This window comes from Amblyomma maculatum, chromosome 6 (assembly GCF_055883805.1).
Source record: "Amblyomma maculatum isolate TAMU_Amacu chromosome 6, ASM5588380v1, whole genome shotgun sequence".
NCBI lineage: Eukaryota > Metazoa > Arthropoda > Arachnida > Ixodida > Ixodidae > Amblyomma > Amblyomma maculatum.
In genome coordinates this window covers 147,947,228-147,972,192 of record NC_139349.1, presented here as the reverse complement: position 1 = coordinate 147,972,192, position 24,965 = coordinate 147,947,228, and the positions used below count along the sequence as shown (strand labels likewise).

Sequence of the window (24,965 nt, the reverse complement as noted above, 5' to 3'; positions counted from 1 at the left end):
CTTCGACATCTCCGTGATCGCCGCAAGAGATAGCAAGGACGGCTTCTCCAGCGCCGACGCATGAAGACTGCCTCCATTGGTTGAGACTCTACGTGAACATGCGACTACAGCTGTTGCTCCTCTTGTAGAGACTTCAAGTGAAGATGAGTAACACCGGCAGGTTTGGTCGTCGGGGGTGAAGCCAGAGCAAAGCGTTAGTTTTGGGTCTGCACTTTCATAGCCCGAAAGGTTATAGGTACTGGCGCAACTGCTAAAGCTTCCACCGGTTAGGTACCTGCAGCTCTGGCTTTCGCGTATACAGCTGAGGGTGGCATTTTATCCAGACTTTTTTGAGTTGATTAAGAGACGAGCAGCGCCTTTTCAGCAGAAAGACAGGCCTCGCACTATAATGCTTGATGAGAGGCATGTTGTAAAGGAACTGTCATACAACACAGTCTCAGACAGATTTGAAGGCCTTGAAGAATATAGTACAGCACAAGGGCAGAATCTTGCAATAAGGCTCTTGTGTTCATGGGGAAAGGATAATGCACACCCTGGAAGCAGCCTCTTGGCTACTTATTTGCAGATAAAGCAGCACCTGCAAGCGTTCTGCGGGAACTACTTTTCCAGTGCTGCAACATACTGGTTGAAGCTGGCCTAAAAACTGTAGCTGTAGTTTGAGATCTGGGAAATTAAAATGCATCTGTGTTCTCGAATCTCGTAGCACCTCAGAACCCATACCTATACATCAATTGCGAACCACCTTTCTTCATTTTTATTGCTCCGCATTTGCTGAAGTGCTTGCGCATTATGTTTTTCAAGTATGACTTCCGAATTGGCACTGACACAATCGAAAGGTCCTACATACGACAGGCTTACGAGAGGGATCAAGAAATATAAATTCGGTGTATTCCAAAGTTGAGTGACCAGAACTTTAATTTGATTTTTGCTGCAACGATATGTGCGAAGCTCCAGCGGAGGTATTCAGCAACGACTGTGCTGCTGCCACTTTGGTTACATTTGAGCAGTTGGCAGCAGACGCTATTCACACAGCGATGTTTGTTGAGAGGATAGATAGACACTTTGACCGCCTAAACTTATCTCGAAAATATGGAAAGTCGCCTTGCGCCTCTGCAATGTGTGCAGGGTCTAACGACAAAGGGTTCTCGCAAGACTGTATTGCAGTTTTTTAGAATCCTGATTCTGTAGGCTGAGCATGGCAGCCTCCTTGCTTCCGTGGCTTCTCTCATACTATGAGGGATTTGTTAATGTTGTGGAACCACTTGGCTTCTCAGTATTGTTTGGAATACCTCCTAACCAGACACCTCAACCAGGATGCGCTTGAAAATACATTTGTAATTGTTTGGTCAAAGTCGGAAGCGAACAGCAATTCGTTTTGCCGACAGTTTCAAGCAGCATTTAGGTACCTTTTATTCAGCAACCTTTTCAAAGTGTCAGAAAGCAGCAACTGTGCCGAAGACATCTCAGCTCTTTTGATGACTCTCCCAGCTTCTTTTTCTACTTCTGCTTCTCCACTTTTTACACCTGCTGCATCTGTGCCCTTGCGGTAGAAGGTTTCGCCCAATAATTATCCATCTGCAATAACTGAGAACAACATTGTCTACTTTGCTGGCTGGCTTGTTACTAAATTTATGAATGGCCACAAGTGTACTACAGAGTCTGACAAGTATGAATAAAGGCAAGAGAATGCAGTATTTTCCAGTCAGAGCTAGCTGCTCTTGTACTGAAGTGTGAAAAAACCTGGTGAAGGTGACTTTGGCAGCCTCTCAGTTCCTGCACCTTCTTTTGTAGCATTCATCAATGCCTGTGAACAGGTCTTCTTTGAATCAACTTCTGGTATTATAGGAAAGAGGATGTTGGGCATGGGCTGTGTATGTTGTTTCACGCCAAGGGGGAAAAATCTCTTGAGTGTATGTGGTGATGACGTTTACGATGATTTCGTTGCCCTACTCATCAGGGTGAGACTTCAGTAGTTCACACGCAGAAGGAATGTTCAACTTCATAATGAAGCCACAAAACAGGCACAGCGGAACACTTGAAAACAAAGATTCCAAACTATTGGCGGAATTTGTCAAAAGGTTGTGAGATATTTTGCAGTGTCTGCTACGCATATTTCAGGCTGGTGTTTGGGTTTGCAGCTGGTAACATTCAAAACTATTGAACTACTTTGCAGTGTATGCTATGTTTTGTTAAGGCTGGTGTTTTGGCTAGCAGCTGGTAACATTACGTAGTACCGTGTAACATAGCAACTGCTCCTTTTCTTATATGGAGCCATAATACATTAGCCGACTCTTATACGTCTGGTCCAAGGAAGCTCGGATCATCTGTCTTATGTGTTATAACCAGTGCGAACTTTTTAACCTAATACGCCCAGCTTCATGGATTACTGCCTTGTCGTGGCGGAGGGGCTTGCGAAACTCGATGAAGTCGCGAACTCTGCTGTGTAGGGCCACTCAAGATAGACGGGTCACGGCAGGGAGTTCTGAGAAATTGTGATTCCCTGGAGAAGGAAATGGCAACCCACTCCAGTATTTCCTGCCAAAAAATCCCTATGGCCAGTCACAATAGCATTAATGATATGGCGCCGAAAGATGTGCCCCCCAGGTTGGAGGGGCGTCCCACGTGTTACTGGGGATGAACAAAAGGCGATTCCTAGTAGCTCCAGGACGATTGAAGCGGCTGGGCTAAAGCCAAAAGGACACTCAGTTGTGGATGTGTCGGGAAGCGACCGGAAAGTCCGATGTTGCAGGGAGATATATAACATAGCAACATGGAATGTACGATCTATGACGCAAGGTAAACTGGATTTTGTCAAGCGAGAAATGGGCAGATTGAACATCAGTATCTTGGGTATCAGCGAGCTCAAGTGGACCGGAATGGGAGATTTTAACTCCGGCGACCATTATGTCTTTTATTGTGTGCAGGAAACCAAGAGAAGGATTGGGTCACTCTCATAGTAAACAGAACAATGGGCAAAGCTGTGCAAGGGTACAACCCCAAAACAACCGAATGATTTCACTTCGGATGCAAGGTCACCCTTTCAACATAACAGTTATCGAAGTCTATCCACCAACCAATATTGCTGAAGAAGCAAACGTTGAGATATTTTATGCGGACCTGCAAGGCCTTTTGGACCGCACTCCATCATCAGACGTCGTTTTTCTCATAGGAGCCTGCAAGGCTAATGTCAAGAGTGAAGAAATATCTGGAATTACAGGCAAGTTCGGTCTTAGTGAGGCAAATTAAGCTGGGCAGAGGCTAGTAGAGTTTTGTCAAGAAAACAACCTGACCATAGCGAATACTCATTTTCAACAGCACAAGAGGCGCCTGTACACTTGGACTTCACCGGACGGTCTGTACATTAATCAGATCGATTATATTCTTTCACCGGAGAGATGGAGAAGCGCTATACAACCAGTAAAAACAAGGCCTTCGGCCGACTGTGGCACCATCAGCTCATTGTTGCCAAAATTAAGCTTCGATTGAGGAAACAGCAGAAAACTAGATGGCCTTTCAGGTATGATCTGGATCAAATATCATCAGATTATGCTGTGGAAGTGAGGAATCGATTTCAAGAATTAGATCTAGAAGACAGAGAGCCTGAAGAGGTGTGGACTAATGTTCGCGATATAATACAAGAAGTTGCTACTAAGGTAGTTCCAAAGCAAAAGAAATGAAAGAAAGCAAGCTGGTTATCTGAAGAGGCTTTGCAAATAGCTGAGGAAGGGAGGAGGGCAAAGGTTAAGTGGGAAAGAGAAAGATACAAGGTTCTCAATGCGGAGTTTCAGAAAATAGCAAGAAGAGATAACAATGCTTTCCTGGACATACAGTGCCAAGCAGTTGAGGACAACAGCCAATTGAGGAACACAAGAGCTCTGTATAAGAGAATCAAAGATATCTAAGGAAGCTTCTGTGATAAGCTGGGCGTGATAAGGGACAAACGAGGCAGGGACCTCACGGAAGCCTCAGAGATAAAGAAGAGGTTGCAGGAATGCACAGAAGAACTGTACTAGGAGAACCCGGATGTGTAAACCCAACATAATGCGGTTGTGATTACTGATCTCGAGCCGGCCATCCTGAAGAGTGAAGTTGAATGGGCCTTAGCCAGCCTTGCTAAGAACAAAGGTAGCGGAATTGATGGCATTCCAACTGAGTTGCTTCGAAACCTCAAGCATTACGACGCTGTTAACATTCTGTATACATTATGCCAGCAACTGTGGACAACCCTGCATTGGCCACACGATTAGAGGAGGCAAGTTTACATCCCCATTCCAACGAAAGGCAGTGCCAAAGATTGTTCCAACCACCGCATGATCGCGCTTATTTCGCATGCTAGCAAGGTGATGTTGATAATCCTCCAAGGTAGGCTGCAGCAGTATGTGGATCGGGAGCTTCCGGACGTGCAAGCTGGGTTTCGCAAGGGCAGAGGAACTGGAGACCTGTATGAAGGGCAAGAGGCCAGTCAGAACTGGGCATGGTCTTACTGATTGGTTTCCGATTGAGAAAGGAATGAGGTAAGGCTGCCTACTGTCACCCTGCCTATTTAACCTATATGCAGAGTGCATCATCAGAAAGGCCGGTCTGGACTTCTGCTGGAGTGAAGATTCGTATCAACAACTTTAGATATGCGGATGATACCACTTTAATGGTAGAAAGTGAAGTGGAACTCAAGAGACTTCTGATTCGCGTACAAGAAGAGAGTGAGAAGTTTGGGTCCTAACTGAACATTAAAAAGACAAAGATCAAGGCGGTTTGCTCTATCAAGTCCCGGAGCATCAAGGGACAAGAAGTGGAAGCTGTGACAGATTTTCTCTTCTTGGGCTCCAAAATTACCCCGGAAGGAGACTGCAGCCGTGAAATTAGGAGACGCGTGCTTCTGGGAAAGAGAGCCATGGTTAGCCTTGACTGCCTAGTAAAAAGCAGATACATTAGTCTGGCAACCAAGGTCCGTATAACTCGTGCTATGGTCTTTCTAGTTGTGATGTATGGATGCGAGAGTTGGACTGTGAAGAAGGCTGACCGCCGAAGAATTGACGCGTTTGAATTGTGGTGCTGGCGGAGACTCCCGAGAGTTCCTTGGACTGCCAGAAGATTAAATCAGTCGATATTGTCGACCATAAACCCTGACTGCTCATTGGAGGGTCCAATTCTAAAGTTAAAGCTTAGCTACTTTGGTCATCTGATGAGAAAGAGAGCAGTCGCTGGAGAAAGATTTGATGTTGGGAAAAGTTGAGTGTCACCGTAGAAGGGGTAGCAGCGAACGCGATAATTAGATGGCATCCTCGAGGCGCTGCAGATGAAGTTATGTGATGTTAGGAAGATAGTGAAAGACCGGAAAGCGAGGCGTGACATGGTCCATAGGGTCACGAAGAGTCGGACACGACTGAACGACTGAACTGAGCTTTCCGCCGCCCCCGCTATGCTCTCCTTCCCTTGGAATCCAGTTTGTGGCCATAAGCGGCCATTCGTTATTCGCCGTTTGCACTATATGTCCTGCCCGTGGCCATTGCCTCTTGATTTCCACTTGAATGTCAGTAGCGTGAGTTATTTCTCTCACCCTGGGACCTGGGAATCTTCCTGAAAGGCTTCCTGCCATAGCTTCCATAAAGTGCCATGCAGCCAACATAATAGCGTCTGCTCTAAAATACTTGAAAAAAACTGCTGAAGTTAAATCTTGTGTATGCGCATACACAAGATGTCATTCATGGATTTACAGATCATGGAAGCGAGAAAACATCATCAATAGCAGACACGGTTATGCTGTTCCTACTGTCTGACATGTCAAAAACCTGGGTTCGGCCAATTGCTTTTACATTTGGGTAAGCTTATACAACGTCTCGCTACTCGCCGCCTAATCTTTCTCTGGACTTCTCATGTGACCAAAGAGCTGCTAACATCCGGCTCGTCAACTTACTGAACAATTCGATAACAACACCATTTGTTTTGGAAATAATGAGCGCATTTACCTGATAATTGATACCTTATACCCATTAAAATATCCCTAACAGTATTTGTGCACACAGACTTTACATCGAAAATGAAATTTCAGATTAATTTCATATCGTCAAGATCTATGAGTTAGCAATCGCGCTGAGACAGCAGCTTGCTCCAAAACATACAATTAGGCATATATTTCTGAAACTCTTATCTGCAGTGAAGGTAAATAGTTCAATAATGTCGAAATTTGGGCTTGTTGGTTCATAGTTCCAAGCTGTAGCGCAGACAAAACGAGGAATTGAGAACGAGGAATTTCCTCTCGTTCTCAGTCCCTCGTCTTGTGTGCGCTACAGCTTGGAAGGTACATAGTGCAACGGAAGTCCACAGTGCTTCGAAGTCAATCGTTTTGCTCGCCCTGGAGTATGCCGAAGAGCTCCCCCAAGAGGCCATGGCAACTTCTAATCTTTGCGGCCGCATGGAGAAGTTGTTTGCTTAAACAGCTCATGTGTAAAAACGACCGAAGCTACGGAACGTACTTTGCAAGGGCCTCGTTGATGTGACCTAGATTCTCGAGAGTCAGATATTGTGAATATATAAATGGCAAATTGAATGAAAACTTCAACCACATAAAACTACTGGATGACAGGTCATACTTATAGCCATTGATTTACTATGGGAAGACATCGCAAACAGTTATGATTTCTCCATCTCACGCGCCGCCTCCTGCAAGATTGCCTGAAAACATCTTTGGCCACATAAGATAGAATCACTGATGGGATACGAATCTTAGTGTGCTTCAGTAAATGTCTAAGCTGAAACACACATTGATTTGGAAGCTCCTCAATGTTCTGAAAAATTTTCGACCCCTGCATGCGGTGAAGCTATTTTCTTCCTTAAAGGAATCTGTAGACAGCATTGAGGTACCTATTTACCCTGTTGACTTGTCCGCTTTAGATGACATTTCCTTTCTAGCCGAGAAAAAATTCTCACATCTAATACAGGATTCTGCAACCTACTGTGTTGCTGGATATTTAATTAGGCAGTTTCTTACGAATACAAAAGAATGCACATGCTTCGAAGTGCTGAAAGATTAGAATTGTGACTTTATCAAACAGCATTAGTATTTCGCCATGATCGAAGCCTATCATGTTCCGGGTAGGTTTTTTGTGCACTTGACTGTTCTTTCATAAGCAGTTTTTGGATTTATACAGCTACTAGAGACTCTATTTGTTTCTACACTTTAAGACACGTCCCATGTACGCCACTTGTGTGGTACAGAGCACGACCCCATGACAAATGTTGGCGATTTTCCCTTTTTTTCTCCCTGCGGTGCCGTGAAAGGTATCGACACGTAACAACAATCACATTCAACAACGTGCGGGAGCCACGAGGTGCTCAACGCGGGAGGAGAGACCATTACTAACAATAGTGATAAACACGGACACAGCAGGCGCTGACTTCAAATTTTTCTAACACCAAGATTTGTACTACCATTTTCTATGAGTGTTCTTCAACAGGTCAACAGCATAGACAGAAAACCAGAAAAAAGACTTGTACACCAACCTACACGAACGATGATGCCGGGCAAGCCAAATCAATGATGCAGGAGAATCATTGACACAGAATATGGAGCGTTCTTGCTTATTTCCCAGGTGCATCGCTCGGTATAAGCACGCGGCAGAAGATGGAGCGTTCTTGCCTATTTCCTAGGTGCATCGCTCGGTATAAGCACGCGGCAATTATATACAAAACTAACTTTGCGTAAAATGATTGTTGTGTGTTGTGTTTTATGGCGCATAAGCATCTAAGGCTATCATGCGCCAAACACATGATGAGATCTGCTGTCCATGCAGCAGATGGTAACATGGTAATTAAAACTCATAATTTGTTAAGAAGGTTGGCATCCTTTAAGAACATAAAAACGCATGATATATTAACAAGAGCATTTTCTCCTATGAGTAAGCTAGGGTGAAGAGGAATATATTCTGAATAAAATTTTGGAAAATGCTTCTTTCTTAGTTCTTCTAGCTTTGTACAGGAATATAAAATGTGATTAATTGTGATAGTTTCTCCGCAAAGGTCGCATGTTGGTATTTCCTCTTTTCTAAGAATATAACCATGTGTAAGGTGTGTATGTCCAATACGGAGGCGACATAAAATGACTTCAGTGAATGTTCTTGGTGTGTGCATGACTTCCATTCAGATATGACAGGTTTTACTAGGTGTAGCTTATTATTTTCTTCATTATTCCATTTAGACTGCCATCTATCTCTTAGCTTAGACTGCATTAACTTGACTGCTTCTTTGTAGGGAACGTGCACTTTCTTCATTTCTATATGTCGAGCTTGTGCAGCGCATATATCAGCGCTTTCATTTCCATCAATTCCTATGTGACTCGGAACCCAACAAAGCTTTACAGTACGTCCCTGGGTTGTGGCTGTTTTTATGCTGTGTATGATGTCACCAATAAGCGATTTGCCTGCATTTTTATGATTATATGCTGTTAGTATGCTCAAAGAATCAGTGTAAATGACACTATTCTCTATTGTTTCAATTTTAATTTTTTCTAGGGCCATGAGGACTGCATAACACTCGGCAGTGAAAATGGATGCACACTGTGGTAGCCGTACTGTTCTATTCCAATTGTTTTGGACCACTGTGCTTCCGACGTATTGTGCAGATTTTGAACCATCTGTACAGAATGCCACATATTCTCTGTACTTTTCACTTAGGGCTAAAAATTCCTGCAATATGTGTTCATGTGGTGTTTGGTTTTTCTGGAATTGGTTTAATGTGAAGTCACATACAGACGGCAGGCAGTATACCATGGGGGAAGTGGATCAGGTTTTCGGGTAATATTAGGTAATGAGTCTATTAAGTCTAAAACTTGACATTTCTCTTCAAAGCGGAGCAGAAGTGGTTTTATTTTTTGAGGTTTGTTTATGAACAGTGTTCGAGACTGGCACTTTGTAACTATTGGGTAACAGATATGGTTTGGCAGTGAACGGATCTTTAAAATGTATGAGCATGTGAGCATGTTTCTTCGGCTTGTAAGAGATGGTTCATTGGTTTCTACATATAAGCTGTTTATGAGAGATGCCCTGTATGCACCAGTTGAAATACGCAAGCCTGAATTGTGTACGGAGTCCAGTCGTTTTAAATATGACGGCCTTGCAGATCCATGTATTATGCAGCCATAATCTAAACATGAGCGAACCACAGAGCGGTAAATTTTTAAAAGACATGTTCTGTCAGATCCCCAGTGTTTATGTGAAAGGACTTTCAATATATTGAGAGATTTCGAAGCCTTCTTTTTTAGGTTGTTTATGTGGGGAAGGAATAAAAGCTTTCTGTCAAAAGTTAGCCCTAGAAATTTATGTTCGTGCTTTACAGGTAGCTTAACATCATTAAGGTGGATGGTGGGATCAATGTGCAGTCGTCTTCTGAGAGAGAACAAAACAACTACCGACTTTTGAGTAGAAAACCTGAAGCCATTCCTATCTGCCCACGTTGCCAGTTGGAGGATGTACATGCAATCTGAAGGTCGTCTACGTAGACAGAGTACATAACGGATTTTGGGATTATTTTTGCTATACTGTTAATTTTTACTATAAACAGAGTAGCACTTAAAATACATCCTTGAGGCACACCATTTTCTTGTATGAAGGTTTTAGAAAGGGTAGAACCGAGACGTACTTTAAATGAGCGTTGAGAGAGAAAGTTGCTTATACATTTTAGCATCCTGCCGCGAATGCCAAGCTCTCCCAAATCACGCAGGATCCCAAACCTCCACGTGGTGTCATAGGCTTTTTCGAGGTCAAAAAATACGGCAAGGCAATGCTCTTTATGGATAAAGGCTTCTCGGATAGTATTTTCCAGTCGGACAAGGTGATCAATAGTTGAACATGTTTTTTTGTAGCCGCACTGATGGGTATCAAGAAGTTTCCGGGATTCAAGAACAAACATGAGCCTTGTATTTACAATGCTTTCAAAAGCTTTTGCAAGGCAGCTCGTCAGGGCTATTGGCCTATAACTGCCTGGGGAGTCCGGGGGCTTCCCAGGCTTTAAGAGAGGTACTATAACGGCTGTCTTCCAGGCTTCTGGTATTGCTCCAGATATCCATATTTTATAAAAAAATTTCAATAATGCATCTACTGACAGTGGAGTCAAATGAGCAAGCATTTCATAATGTATTTCATCTGGTCCTGGTGCAGTTTGTTAGCCGGCATTTAATACTCTAGTTATTTCTTCAAGTGTAATTAAACAGTTAAACGGTTCATTTGTGCCTCCAGCTATTGGGAGTCTGTTTTTCAGCTGCTGTTTTATGCTTTATAAAGGAATGTGTATAGTGTGCCGCACTAGAGATTGTAGCGAAATGTTCCCCCAATATGTTTGCTTGTTCTTCTACACTCGTTTGTGTACCAGGAGTTGTTAAATCTGGAATCGTGAAACGATAGTATTTGCCTTCTAGTTTATTAACCTGCTCCCACATTTTTTTAGATGTGGTTGAGCTATTTATTGATGACACATAATTTTGCCATGAGGCTTTTTCAGCTTCGCGGCGAATGCGCCGTGCTTTAGCCCTGGCCTTTTTAAAAGTTATGAGGTGCTCATGTGTGGGATATCTCCGGAATAATCCCGAAGCTTTATTTTGTTTTCTTTTTGCCTCTTTGCACTCTTGTGTATACCACACTTTATGGTTTTGCTGTACAGTTCCCGAGGACTGTGGAATAGCTAGGTGTGCTGCAGCAATAATACAAGCTGTAATCTCTTCATTCAGCTCATCTATGCTGAGATTTTCTGAAAATACTTTTATGAGGTCAGCTTTGGACTGGAAAAGTGTCCAATCTGCCAAGTGAAGTTTCCATCGCCGTGTTTTGGTTACAGTGATGGATGGTGAGGATGTTAGACTTATTATGACAGGTAAATGATCACTTCCATATGGGTTGTCGAGAACGTCCCATTTAAAATCGGTGAAAATTGATGGTGAACAAAATTATAGATCTAAGCAGCTCATTTTTCCTGAGCTTGGGGAGCGATATGTTTGTTTACCTGTATTCAGGAGGCAGACGTTGTTGCACAGCAAAAAATCTTCTAAAATACGTCCTCTACTGTCTGTTTGCTCACTCCCCCAAAAAGGAGGAGTGTGCATTAAAATCTCCAACTAAAATATATGGTTCAGGTAACTGTTGTAAAAGTTAATCGTGAAGGGTAACAATGACATGAGGTTGAAGGTAGACAGAACATATTGTGATTGTTTTATAATGAACAACAGTAACTGCAACAGCTTCGAAATTAGTTTTGAGATGGACTTCTCGCGTTGCAATACTGCTCTGCACAACAATAGCAACGCCTCCGGAGAGGCGACCTGCTTGCTCTCTGTCACATCGAAACACTTTGTGTTTTTTTAAGATTTTTTTTGTTGAGGTCCCAGATTGGTCTCTTGTAGGCATAGGACCACAGGGGACAGTGAATTTAAAAGGTCTGTTACGTCATTGTAGTTTCTTAAAAGTCCTCTACAGTTCCAATGGACTAAGAACGCCATTTTATATGAGGAAGGTAGAGAGACTAAGTTTTTTCTGGCCCGGTGATTCGGGCCTTTTCTTTTCTAGTTCGCTCCAAGGAGCCCCGTCGCCTGTCAGATGTTGACGGCCCCAGACGGTCGTCGTTTGTTGTGTCCATTGCGTCCTCGGACGTGCTGGACGATTGTGCAGACTGCACACACACATTTGTGGTAGATCTCGCCGTTACTGGAGAGACCTTGGGGCCAGCTGACCTAGAGGCCCGCGCAGCCTGCTTTGGGGGGTGGTGGAGCAGCCCCAGCTACTTCCACCGGGGACGTAGAGGTCCCTGCCTTAGGTGCACCGTGTGTCACCTGGGCAGGTTCCAAGGACTGCTGTGACGCCGCCCCCTTTTGCGTCACAATAGAATAAGTTGGGGTGTGAGTGGACGTGAGTTTCTTACGTGCTTCCCTGTAAGTGAGGTTTTCTTTGACTTTTAGTGTGATGATATCTTTCTCTTGTTTCCATGTTGGACAGGTTCGTGAGTAAGCAGCGTGGCTGCCCTCACAGTTGACGCAAACATGTGTTTCGGATTCACAGTTCTCAGCGGGATGCTCGTGGGAGGCACACTTCGCACATGTAAGTTGGCCTCGGCAAGTCTGTGAGCCGTGGCCATACCTTTGGCATTTGAAACAGCGGCGCGGGTTAGGTATATACGGTTTCAGTTTTATCTTCGTGTACCCTACCTCCACAGCCTCGGGCAGTGTGCTCGATTCGAAGGTAAGGACTAAGTGCCTGGTCGGTATCTCTTTGTTATCCCGTCTGATTTTAATTCTGAACACATTGATGACATTTTGTTCTCTTAGTCCTTCAAGGAGTTCTTCTTCACTTAGGTACTTTAGGTCTTCATCTGAAATGACTCCCCTCACCATGTTTAGAGAGCGGTGTTTGGTGACATTAACTGGGCATTCCTCAAAGCTGGTTACTGGTGGGAGTTTTTCATTCTGATGATGGTACATAATTTCCAAGAGAAGGTCGCCATTTGGAAGTTTTTTGACATTGTATCCTTGGCCTATTGCTTCAGTCAATGTCTTGGTCACGGCAAAAGGAGATATTTGCCTAGCTGTTTTTTGAGGGTCTTCACTGTGCACCACGTGGAAGCGTGGGAATCTGTTTGCATTCTTTAAAAAGAAGTTTGCAGTTTCATCGGTCCGTCCCCTTCTTCGGGAACGATCATTGGAGAGCAAAGAAGAAGCCATACATTAAGTTTTTGTTCCTCCGGGGTGGCGGCCACCCACCATGAAGCCCGACGAGGGGACGGGACAGGAACTCGCAAAGCAGTCCTGCCCCCGCCAGCCGTACACCTCGACTATAACCAAATATGGCATAACGCAGGGTGGTTAGCCACACAAGGTTAACCCTTGTGTGGCTAACCAAGGGTTAACCTGGAGAAACGTGCCTTCACCCCGGTGGCGTCCTAGGATGGCATATTGGCAAGGCCCGGCTTTCGACCCGCCGCTTCCGATGTTCCGGCCTGCAGGCATCGGCGGGTGGTTCGCTCAACTGGAGGTTGCGATGTATCAGAACTGCATAACAATCCAGCACTTCAAGCACGCAGTCCTCTCCAAAATCTTACCACCTGACATCATCTGCCGGCTTGCCTGCCCTGCCTCGAGGTGCCGGCCATACAATGAGCTCCGTGCTGCCGTCCTGGCGTGCTTCAGCGAAAGCTACTGCCCGCTGGTGCTCTACGACGCGACAGACCCGATTTCGCCACCGCCAGCATCCGCAACCTCACCAGCATCACTCTCGTCTACGGCTGCATCCTCGGGGCACAGCACGCCGCAGCTGTCTCCGGCCAGCTCCCTGCCACTACTGCCTAGCGCATCCGGCCCGGCTACTCTCCCACAAGCATCTATCGTCTACAGATGCACCGATTGCCATTTACATATAACGCCGTCTTTTGTTTTTAGTTTCTGGCAAAACCGGTCTACAGAATGAGCCCCAAAGAAGATCGACTGTCTGGAGGGTGCTAGCGTTCCATGGGATCAGGCTCAGAACACCAATTGCAGCAATGCTTAAAAGACACTATTGAGGCGTAGGTCTGAATCGACATGGCATAGTGCTTTGCCCACATGGTTGTGATATCATAGGTATACTTAGGTTGAAGGGTAAAGAGGGCCGGTTAGTTTCAGATAGGTCTTTCGCACTTATAATGTTTGTTTTTTTGGGGGGTTTAGCGTCTAAAATCGACTCAGGCTGTGGAAGACGCCTTAGTGTAGGGCTCTGGAAATTTCCACCACCTGGGGTTCTTTAACGTGCACTGACAACTCACAGCACACGGCCACCTTGTGTTTCGCCTCCATGTAAAAGCGGCCGCCGAGGCCGGGATTCGATCCCGCATCTCTGGGAACAGTAATCGAGCGCCGTAACCACCGCGATACCCCACCAGGGTGCACCTAAAATGCTCCCCTCGTTGTCGGTACTGCTTCGTGGATGGCTGGCAGCTTTTTGGCTCGAGTGAAATGGCGTGGATTACATTCTGCGAAAAATATTAAAGTAAATGTGGTTTTAAACCGCTAGAAAATTTCTAAATATTAGCAAGTGCTGAATGAAAGGTACGGTAGCACACATATGAGTTGCAAGTAGCATACTATTGCCATTTGTCGTTCGTTTGAAGAGAAGCAAAAAAACAGCGGCACTCAAAAGCAGCAGGAAAGAAGTAGTTTAAAAGAGTAGACAAGCGTAAGGATAAATCGCGTAGACTCTACTTGATCCTTGTGTAACCGCTCTTACGGCGAACTCCCTTTATGTAAGCTCTCAAGAGGACAAAAAACTACTTCAATGTGGTAGAAAGCCCGCACCCAACCAGAGGTTATCGCAGGCAAAAACCCATTGAAAATGGGAAACTTCCAAGAGAAAACTTAAAGAAAGCCAATAAGAAACAAAAGAAAACTACGGCATAAATGTCAGCCGCTGAAAAGGGTTCTTTGAGAACAGAAATGCCCCGCGACAAATTGACTCCTTATAGAGACGAAAAAAAAAAAATAAAACACAAGGCTGGATACAGCGTGCCAAGAAACGCCCGATGTGTTCGCAAGTGGCCACGATGAAGGAAGGTGCGGGGAACTGTGGGAAGGAGGAGAAGTAAAGAAAAGAAGACGACGAGAAGAATGTCAGCACTCCCTGTGAGGACATGCGTCTGTGTTCGAGTAACGTGACGTCATCGTGCCTATATACATTTGGCTGCATTAAACAGACGGGCATCTTTCGCTCTGGGCTTCTGGACGGACCTCGCTGCTTGCCGTTGCGTCTCTGTTCCATTGGAATGCACAAGCTGATAGCGGCCGGGAACCGCTACGACATGTCAGAAGGGGGGTCCGCACTTCTCGCATACAGGGCGACATCAGGATTTCTGGGCTACACTCTTGCAGACATCCTGATGGGTCGATGGCTTAGGATACGCGTTACGATAGCACCTCAGCGGTGGGGCCGAGAACCGAGAAGATAATGATTTTACAGTTAAGGATCATTTGAATCGAACATCGCTAGCGCGTTACTACAACAAACGTCATCGTGCTAGGGATTTCGTTCTGTTGGAGGCAATTGATCCTGTTGGGGTCAAGAGTTGAAAACCAAGGCCACTGTAGTTAGTGCTGCAGCTACCCTGCGGTCCTTCGTAATACGCACAGAACAAGGTGTTCTGCTGCGCCGTAATCGACGAAGGTTAAACCGCTTTCCAAGTTTTCGGAAAACAGAAGGAAGTTAAGAGTTCCTCAATGACCATTGTCAGGAGGAGCCAGGTGAGTCAGTCAGGGGCACGCATGTCAGTGTAAACAGCTGCCCGACCAAGGCAAAGGCCGAACACCAGGTGCCTTCGGCTCCAGTCATAGTGACCACGTCGGCAAAAGAAGTTCGCCCTGGTTCGCCCTCCCGTTCGCTGGTGATATGATGAGTGATCATTTGTGTGTGTGAGCGCGTGGTCGGTCAGAGAAATGCGGATTATTTTTTCAGAGGAACAAAGCTGTCTGTTACCTGGTTGTAAAGTTCGCAAATTTGCCTGTGCAGTAGTTAGTGCCTCAAATGTGTCACCACGGGATTTCTGATGTTGTCCAAAAAGGGGGATATGCTGATGTGCGTCTGTATTCGAGTAACGTGACAACTGTGGCGTCTTCGTCCCTATATATCTTTTTCTGCATTACAAAGACGGGAGTTTTTTGCTGTGGGCTTGCACACAGATTTCGCTTCTTGTCGAAACGTCTCCGCTCTATTGGAACGCTGAAGCTGATAGCGGCCGGACGCCGGTACGACATTTCCATCTATCGGGAAGCCAACCTTAATAGAAGAGACATCTGGGCGAGTTTCAAATCTCTCAAATCCTGTGGGCCTGAAATCCCCCGTCGTACGGAATGTGGCCGCTGACCTGCGACACACACTTAGCCTTCACGATAGCAGCTTATTTTTTCTAATCTGCTCAACAGATTGCACATGGCTGACTAACAGCTCTTCCTTTTTTCACATTTCTGCTAAGAAAATAGCCACCGCTGTAGGCTATATTCTTAAAACCACATCAAAGCGTATACATTGCTGCACAATTGCTTTAAACACCACTTCGTCCAAGCGCGAGTTTGAAAAGTAGAAGCAGAAGCGCGCGCGCGCAAGACACCTTTCTTTCAGCACGGAAATGCAAGCGCGCGCAAAGCGAGTAGACTGCGGTCAGGGCGCGCGCGCTCGCGCAAGCAGCTTTCAACAACACGAGCGACAAAAAATGCGACCGCGTGAAAAGCGAGTTGCTTCCGCGTGCAAAAGCCGCAAAGACACGAAAGTGTACATACGAGCTATTCACTCTGTCCGGCCAATTACATGGCGTTGGCCGGAGAGGGCGCTGTTCACTGGCGACCGCAGCGCCACCCTGCAGTGCTTGGTTCCCAGATAAAGTTGACCCCTCGTCGCAGTTTGTAGATTTTAGAGGCAACGCTTGTGCGAATGCATATCCGCGCATACCTGCGAAGAAAGTGCGCGCAGTGTGGAAACCATTCGCTGCTTTATAAGTTTAGTTTTCGCAGGATGAGCACTCCCAGAGAGCTCCACACAAGGGTTACGTGCACTCTACCGCCGTCAGCACGCTTAACACAAATGCTCGACAGCGTGGCATGGACTGATGCCTGCGCCACGAACCGTTGGCAGCTGGGGCCGAGACTGACATCTGACGATAGCTGGAGCGTACTGGGATATGTCTGGGGTCAAATTACGGACATCGCTCGCAATTTTGGGAGCGTGACGTCAAAATGACGTGCCCCAGATGCAGCCTTGAGACGTCAATCGTGACAAAGTACGGACTCGTCCAGTTGCCAGTAACTTGTAGCATGGCTACATCTCGGTAGTTCTGATTCAACGGCAAACGTTGTCACCACATCCGTGGCACAAAACATACAAGAGACAGGACGCAATAAATAAAACAAAGAAAGGTTTATTTTCGCAAGGTACTATTTTAAAAATTACGAGGGACTTTAACGACTAAAGTAGTGAAAGGCGAAAGCCTGCGTGCTACATGCTACTACTCAACTAGCATTAATTAGTACTATAATTAGGTACTCATAATTTAATTGTTTAATTAGTTTAGTGTTAGTTATTGATTAGTTAATGAGAGCAATTTGTCATTGATTGACATCTGACCTATAAGGCACGCATTCGCGCATACTGTGATGGTGCTCTATGATCGGTCGAGACCTCTATGACGTCATCCCACCTCGGCCCTTCAGAGCCGCCTCAATAACCGGACACATTTTGTCTAGGACAACATGAGCCAATAAAAACTTTGGCCTTAATATAGAACAATATTAAGCGTAAGTAGAATCGTTCTTAGTTTTATAATTATACTAGCTGTTAGCTAACTTTTCTTGCCCCGAGGGTGCGCCGGCGGCGTCAATTCGTGCACATAGCGGCTTGCGAGCAAGCAGCTGGCTCCCCGACAAGGTACAATATTTTTTAGCGTCGTCTCAAAAACTGTGCAGGTGCCGTACGCAGGCTGAAAATCTAATAGATGGTAGTGGAAGCTCAGGGCCTGCAAAATTTCAATGAGCACTTCATACGGAAATTGACGAAGTGGAGGTGAGTGTTTTCCATCGCCACGTTCTATCGAAACATAGAAAATCATATTGGAGCGTGACTGTGGTTTTGTTAGCTTGCCCTAAGGAAATAAAAGACGACTGTAAAGCATGTAGCTTATGCAAAATAAAAGTCTGCGACCGAATTCTCGCGCTGACACTGCTGTAGTTGTGAATGTCTCTGTTAGTGTCTTGGAGGTGACTTCTGTCCGTAGTGTTCTGCTCCGAACTTTGCTGTGGATCGTCGCGCCCTGGCGTCTGGTCTGCTCCCTATAGTCCGGTGCACCTTGTCCTAGACGGGCGCTCCCTTGAGGCTCGGCTGCCCTTGAGTCCTAGGCCATGCTATCTGACTGCCATATTGGTCCCGGGAAGATGGACCAACCGCCACCAAGTACTAGGCCTTTCAAGGCCCAGTGCTTCACTTTTGAGTTGCCGGAGTCAGCCCCGGCAAACGACCTTACTGATGCGTTTGAGAAGATCGTCGGTGTCGGAGGGCTGCAGTGTTTCCAGCACTTCAGTGGAACTAAGTGCCTCGATGCTTTGCCCTCGATAGCACAAGCCACGAAAGTTGTTGTCGCGGAAGCTCTGCCCATCGGAAATTACCCTGTACTATTGGTGCTGCGCGATGTACCAGTGTTTTTTGTCACCGTTTTCAGACTGCTGCCGTGCGTCGGCGACGATGTCCTGGCTGTAGCCCTGGCGCCATAAATGAAGGTGCGAGCAATCACGGAGCCTGTGTTCAAGGGAAAAAGCCACGTCCGCAATGGATACCGACTTGTGATCCTCTCCTTCGCGGGCCACCGTGTCATGCTGGAATATCCCGGCATGAAACTGGTCTGTTCGCGGTGCGGACAGGAAGAAGAGATGGGCGCTGCTTGCCGGGCGACCGAGTGTGAGCGATGCTCTGCTTACAGACATGAGACAGAGGCCTGCAACGCCACATGCAAGCGTTGCGGAGGGTAGCATGTATCTTCAGTCTGTGTACTGCCACGGTCGTAGGCGAACGCTGTTGCTGCCACTGCGCGTTCCATCAATGCAACAGTCGTCGCTAAGGCCCCTTCCAACGAGCATGATGTCCACGAACACATTTCCCGGGTCCCTTCCATCACGGAAAAAGAGGTACATTCGACGGACGCCTCATCAGCGGACGCCGCAGAAGAACTATTAAGGGCGAAACATCCTCATTAACCGACGGATCAAACACATCGGACTTTCAGTCCCCTCTGCCCGAGTAGCTGAGAATAGGGTAGTGATTCTCAGATGACCCAGTGAAAGTCAGCACAGCAGGAAAGAGGTGATCGCGCGCGGAGTCGTCTCCTACATCTTAATCAGGCGAAATCTTACAGAGGACCATTAAAGAACGCCAACGCTGTGCGGACATGGCGGGTGTCACAGCTCCGATCAGGCACATTCTTGTGGTTGCAATTCAACGAATCGTGCGTTCTGTGCTGCGAGCGACCACGACGAAGGAACTGCACAAGCATGAAGGTGATGACAGTAAGTGGCAACATTCTTCGGATGGCAGCACAACTGCGATGGCATTGGCTGCACCAAAGAAGAAGCCGAAAAATGCTGTATATGAAGGTGTCTCCATGGAACCTCTGAAACGACAAGCAGGTATCATGGAGTACTTCCTGAAAAAAGCGGGCGATAGCAGACCCCTTCATCCTCCCTACCGCGGTAGTCTAGGCGTCTCATATGAGACGCGAGTCGGCGATCACCGGCACTACCTCGGTGCGTCCTCTCTGTCCTCATGTGGGACGAACGCAGGAGGGTGCAGAGTGCGTAACAGTGCTGATGCGCGTGAGACTGTGTCCTCATTTTAAGCAGCTGCGGGCATCGACCAGTTGGCATCATTCTGCCGCGGTGCATCTTTCGGCAGAGACGGCGCGTGGCCTGGGGAGCCCCCTGCCCTGGTGGCTTATTAGCAAACCATATCCCGTAGGAGCACTCGAGCAGACGACGCTCTGGCGCGTGATTCCTCTGAGCAGCCCCACCAAGCGACAAATAGTGGATATATTGTCTAAACAAATTGGAACAATATTTAAAGCCCACCGTTCCCGTCGTTTTGGTGGCTCAACACTTCTACTTCCGGCCACCGGCGTGTACGGACGCAGAAGCATGAGCTCCGGCGGAGCGGCGTTTGCGGCCCAGGCCGGCCGCGGAAACAGGTTTTTTGACGCTTCGGCTGACGAGTATAAGGTGATTCTGCCAAGTTTGCCAACCGGGCGCATTGTGCTTAATACTGTTTTCATGCATGGTGATGTGAAGGCTCGACCATACCGAGTTGAAGACTTCAGGGACACGTTGGTTCGTCTTGGATTGCTCCCAGAGGTGGTCGGCCTGGGGGCGTACCAAATGAACCACGTTTGGGCAGTGACGTTTAAAGACGCCGAGGCCACACGTAAGCTGCTCGCTGTCAGTGATGTGAAAGTGAAGGACCATCGCTCTGTAATCGTCGACCCCAACGACCAGGGCGTCCGGTTAAAGATTCACTAGCTGTTGCATGGCGTTCCTGACGAAGACGTGCGAGCCGCACTGTTGCCGTATGGGATGGTGTCTGACATCGCAAGGGAAAGGTGGCGCGCACAAGGCGTCACCGACAAAGGGTCAACTGTGTCCCTAAAGCTGAAGACAGGGGTGAAAATTGACGACATCCCACACCAGCTGCAAGTTGCCGGTGAGCCAGCGCTCGTCGTCGTTCCGGGCAGGGCTCCCCTGTGCCTTCGCTGCAAGATGACGGGTCACATCCGGAAGGAGTGCCAGGTTCCGCGCTGCGCTCGTTGTCGTCGTTTCGGCCCCGACGAACCGCAGTGTGTAAAGACGTATGCAAACGTCGCAGGGCCCGTGAGGAACGACGACATGTCGGAACACCTCATGGACGAGGCGGATGCGGAAGAAGCAGCTAAGGAGACAGGCACCAGCTCAGCAGAAACAACGGTCACTTCCCCCTCCCCAAACGATGACAAGGTCAAGGAGCAGGGTGTCAAGGATTTGCAAGCGTGTTCCGTCGGCGTCGCGGCCGCTAAGGTGGCCAGCAGCAGCAACTCAACTGGGGACACGGAGGTCAGTCACAACACAGTATTCATTCACGAGACAGACAGCATGGTCGAATCTGAGGCAGCGAACTCGGCAGCGGTAGCGAAGCGGACACACGACGACACGGAGGACCGAACACCAGGTCACGAGAACGCAGACGTCGAAGGACCGCCGACAAAGACTTCCGCGGCGGTACGGCGGGCGTCCTTACGGCCTAGGCCGAACTTGTTAGAGAAAAGAGGGGTGGCTGCACCGCTCCCACCTCAGACTTAACACCTGCCAGCATGGAGGGGTGCTCGGCCACAGACATCACTAAAGGTATGACCATGCTCCCGGGTATTCGTTCATCAGCAATGATTTGTCTAGACAAAGCCATTAGATTCGCGACTATTAATGTTCGAGGGCTCGCAGCAAGGCGCAAGCAAAATCAACTGTTTCGTTTGGTTAGCGAGCTGGAGCTAGACGTCATCGCGATTCAGAAAACTAAACTTGATGGTGAAGAAGAAACCGGGAGAATGGTTAGCCTTTTTACTTCAAGATACAATGCCGTTGTAAGTCATGCAGTTGGAGCAGCGGCTGGTTGTGTGCTGTTTGTGCGTCAGTGCCTTGGTGTCACCAATTCAAGCTGTCACAACTTGTGCGTATGGCCGCTTCGTTGTTTGCGATCTCGTGCTGTATTCATACGAATGGCGCATTATTTGTGTTTATGCACCGAACAGCGTTGGCGAAAGGCGCGATTTCTTTGAAGGTATTCGTCAGTATTGCAACTCTGAAAGGCTAACTGTGATAATGGGAGACTTCAATTGTGTACTCTCCGCATCAGATAAAATGAGTAGAAGGCCGCATAGTGATGCCAGCGCCTGTGTTCTCGCAGAACTGGTAAATGAGTTTAACCTTGTTGATGTGGCTGGATGTCTGGAGGGTGGACGAGCTGCCCAGTTCACTCATTTCCAGGCTTCTAGCCACGCTCGACTCGATAGGATGTACAGGGTCGTCCACTCTAAGTATGAACACGGCTCCGCGTGGCCGCACTCCGCGGAGCGCCAGCGCATCCGGCGCGGCCGCGCATCGAAGCAAAGCCGCGCAGGCGCACAGGGGCCCGGGGGAGAAGCTTCGTGTCGTCTGCTACAGCGCTGGCGCGCACCTCGCTCGCATTGCTGGAAAGCTACCTCGCACGCTGCGTGTTTACAGTGCCCGAGCCAGTCGCGACGGCTTTGCGAAAAAGGGCACTTCACAAATTAGCGGCCGGTGTTTTCAGTGCCGTACTCCGAGTTAAATGCATGCATTTTTTCAGGGCTTTCTGCCTTGGTTTCTTTAACATTCCGTAGTGACTAAGGCTTTGTGGGGAGCCTCACGGATTATTTCAACTACCCGAGCTTTTTTTGACGTGTAATGACGTCGCACAGCACTCGGACGTTCTCGCACTGCGTCCCCATCTAAATGAGGCGGCTGGGAACAGATTTCTATTGCACAATATTGATTTTTGTGAGTATTTGTTGGCTTCGTATATGTATATAGTGTATTGGAGCGTTGTAATATTAGCCACGCACGGTGACCGACACAGGAACACGTTTGGGCACAGTAGTATAGAATTGCCAGCCTGAGGTCAGCGACGGCGACGATGTTTGGCTGAGCTTTTCCTCAAGGGTCGAGATTTCTTTGTAAGCGCCGTGAGATAGGCAGCATTGTGGTTTGGGCTGATGGGTTCTACACAATAGCGGACGTTATGTCCCTGGTGAAGGTCAATAAGTAAACGATTCAACAACTAAGTTTAATTATCCAGGTTTTTTATCATGTTTTCATTTGTGGGGCGAGATTATAGGGGAATTGACGGCAGTGAAAGTCGAAGGTGACTACAGTTTTCAAATTTTCTCCATCGGCAGTGTGGTTCGAAATAATAAATGGAAAATATCCTCCTATATCATTGAGTTGGCTTCCCAGATTCATCATCATCATCATCATCATCAGCCTGATTATACCCACTGCAGGGCGAAGGCCTCTCCCATATTTCTCCACTTAACCCGGTTCTGTGCTAGCTGTAACCACTTGACCCCTGCGAACTTCTTAATCTCATCCGCCCACCTAACTTTCTGCCGCCCCCTGCTACGCTTTCCTTCCCTTGGAATCCAGTTTGTTACCCTCAGCGACCATCGGTTATCCTCTCTTCGCACTACATGTCCTGCCCATGTCCATTTCTTCTTCTTAATTTCTACTAGAATGTCGGTAACTTGAGTTATTTCTCTGACCCACTCTGCACGCTTTCTATCTCTTAATGTTACCCCTACCATTTTTCGTTCCATAGCCCTCTGGGTTGTCCTCAACTTAAGTAGAACTCTCTTGGTTAGCCTCCACGTTTCAGCCCCACAGGTGAATACAGGCAAGATGCAACTGTTGTATACTTTCCTCTTGAGCGATACCGGTAAGCTGCTAGTCATAATCTGCGAGTGCTTGCCAAATGCGCTCCATCCCAATCGTATTCTTCTTGTTATTTCCTTTTCGTGGTCCGGGTCTGCGGTTACTACCTGTCCTAAGTAGACATATTCGTCTACTACTTCCAGTATTTCGCTACCTAATGTAAACTGCTGTTGCTTCCCGAGGCTGTTGAACATTACCTTAGTCTTCTGCATATTGATTTTCAAGCCTACCTTTCTACTTTTCCTGTCTAGGTCATGAATCATTATTTGCAGTTCATCCCCCGAGTTGCTTAGCAAGGCAATGTCATCAGCAAATCGCAGATTACTGAGGTATTCTCCATCTACCCTTATCCCTAACTGCTCCCATTCCAAGTCTCTGAATACTTCCTCTAAACAAGCTGTGAATAGTACTGGGGAGATTGCGTCTCCTTGCCTAACACCTCTCTTTATGGGAATTTTGTTACTTTCTTTATGCAGAACTATTGTTGCTGTGCAGCCGCTATATATATCTTCCAGCACTTTCACGTATGGCTCGTCTACCCCCTGATTTCGCAATGCCTGCATCACCGCCGAGGTTTCAACTGAGTCAAATGCTTTTTCGTAATCAATGAATGCTATGTATAAGGGCTGGTTATATTCCGAGCATTTTTCTATCACCTGATTGATGGTATGGATATGATCGATAGTAGAGTACCGTTTCCGAAACCCTGCTTGATCCTTTGCTTGATTGCAGTCTAAGGTTGTCCTGATTCTGTTAGCGATTACCTTAGTAAATACCTTATACGTAACAGAATGTAAGCTGATTGGTCTGTAATTTTTAAGGTCCTTAGAGTCCCCTTTCTTGTGAATGAGGATAATGTTTGCATTCTTCCATGGTTCCGGTACCGTCGATGACACCAGGCACTGCGTATACAGGGTGGCCAGGTTTTCTAGCACGATATCCCCCCCGTCCTTCAGCTTCCCAGCTTCCCAGCTTCCCAGATTGCAGGTTTTTAAAATGACGTCGATCGCAGTTCTGCGAGAAATACGGACACCGAGAAATACGGAGCGGGCGGTTTTCTTATCAACTTTTGCCAGGCCTTGCAAACACTAGGACCCCGTCCGTTTTTTTTTTTCTCAGTATTTTCCTTTGTCCGATCTAACGTGGCAGACTCCTATGCCCTTTCCAGAAAAAACACCTTCATTACGTCATTTGTCACTAGTCCAATGAGACCACGCGGCAGCCCGCGGGCCGGACACCTTTAGGTTTTTGCGACCTAATTTTATGTACTTTCAGTGCACTTTTGTTGCAATTTTTCAATTTTCATTTACTTTTAATTTCCGTAAATACATGGGATTGCCATTTCTTGTTCAACCATGTATATAGCGATGACTAAAGCAAGGGCATGCATTGATAGTTTCTAAATGTTTTTCCCTTTTAAGCAAGGAAAATGTCGTTTACCTGATTTTCATATTAATAGGAAGCAGTACAGCCAGAGCACAAGCTCGGCTCCAATCACATGAAAGGTATATCGGGTCACTGTCCGTGCTGCTTTTTCACGTCAGTATTATCTGCTGGCGAGGCTGATGGGCGGCTACTTTTCACTGCCAAACTTAGTGGCTGGTCCGTCCGAGTGAACGACTCTCGTACGGTTTGTGCAAGCTCACGCCTCCGGACGTTCTGAGGCTGAGCGCATTTTATCGGTTTATATAACGCCACGCCAGCAGCTTTAGAAATAGCAATCATACTTCTTCCTATTTTGTTGCTTGAGTCCCACGATTCTTGACAACGAAAACGCTGCGACAGTGCTGCGGTTTTTCGGCGATTCTTGGTGAGAGCGAGCCATGTCTCGTGTGCCTCAAGATGAGCGAAGGCGCATTGTGGATCTGAGCCTTCAAGCGTACTCACAGAGAGAAATTTCCGCGTTGACAAATCGGCCACTTGCGACAGTAAACCGGATAATTCAAGCTTACAAAAAAGAGCGAAG

At 47.0% G+C, this 24,965-nt stretch overlaps 1 pseudogene; it reads left to right on the top strand.

Moving 5' to 3' along the window:
• Positions 1-395: 395 nt before the first annotated feature.
• Positions 396-2,039, top strand: LOC146186987 (uncharacterized; annotated as a pseudogene).
• Positions 2,040-24,965: the final 22,926 nt, after the last annotated feature.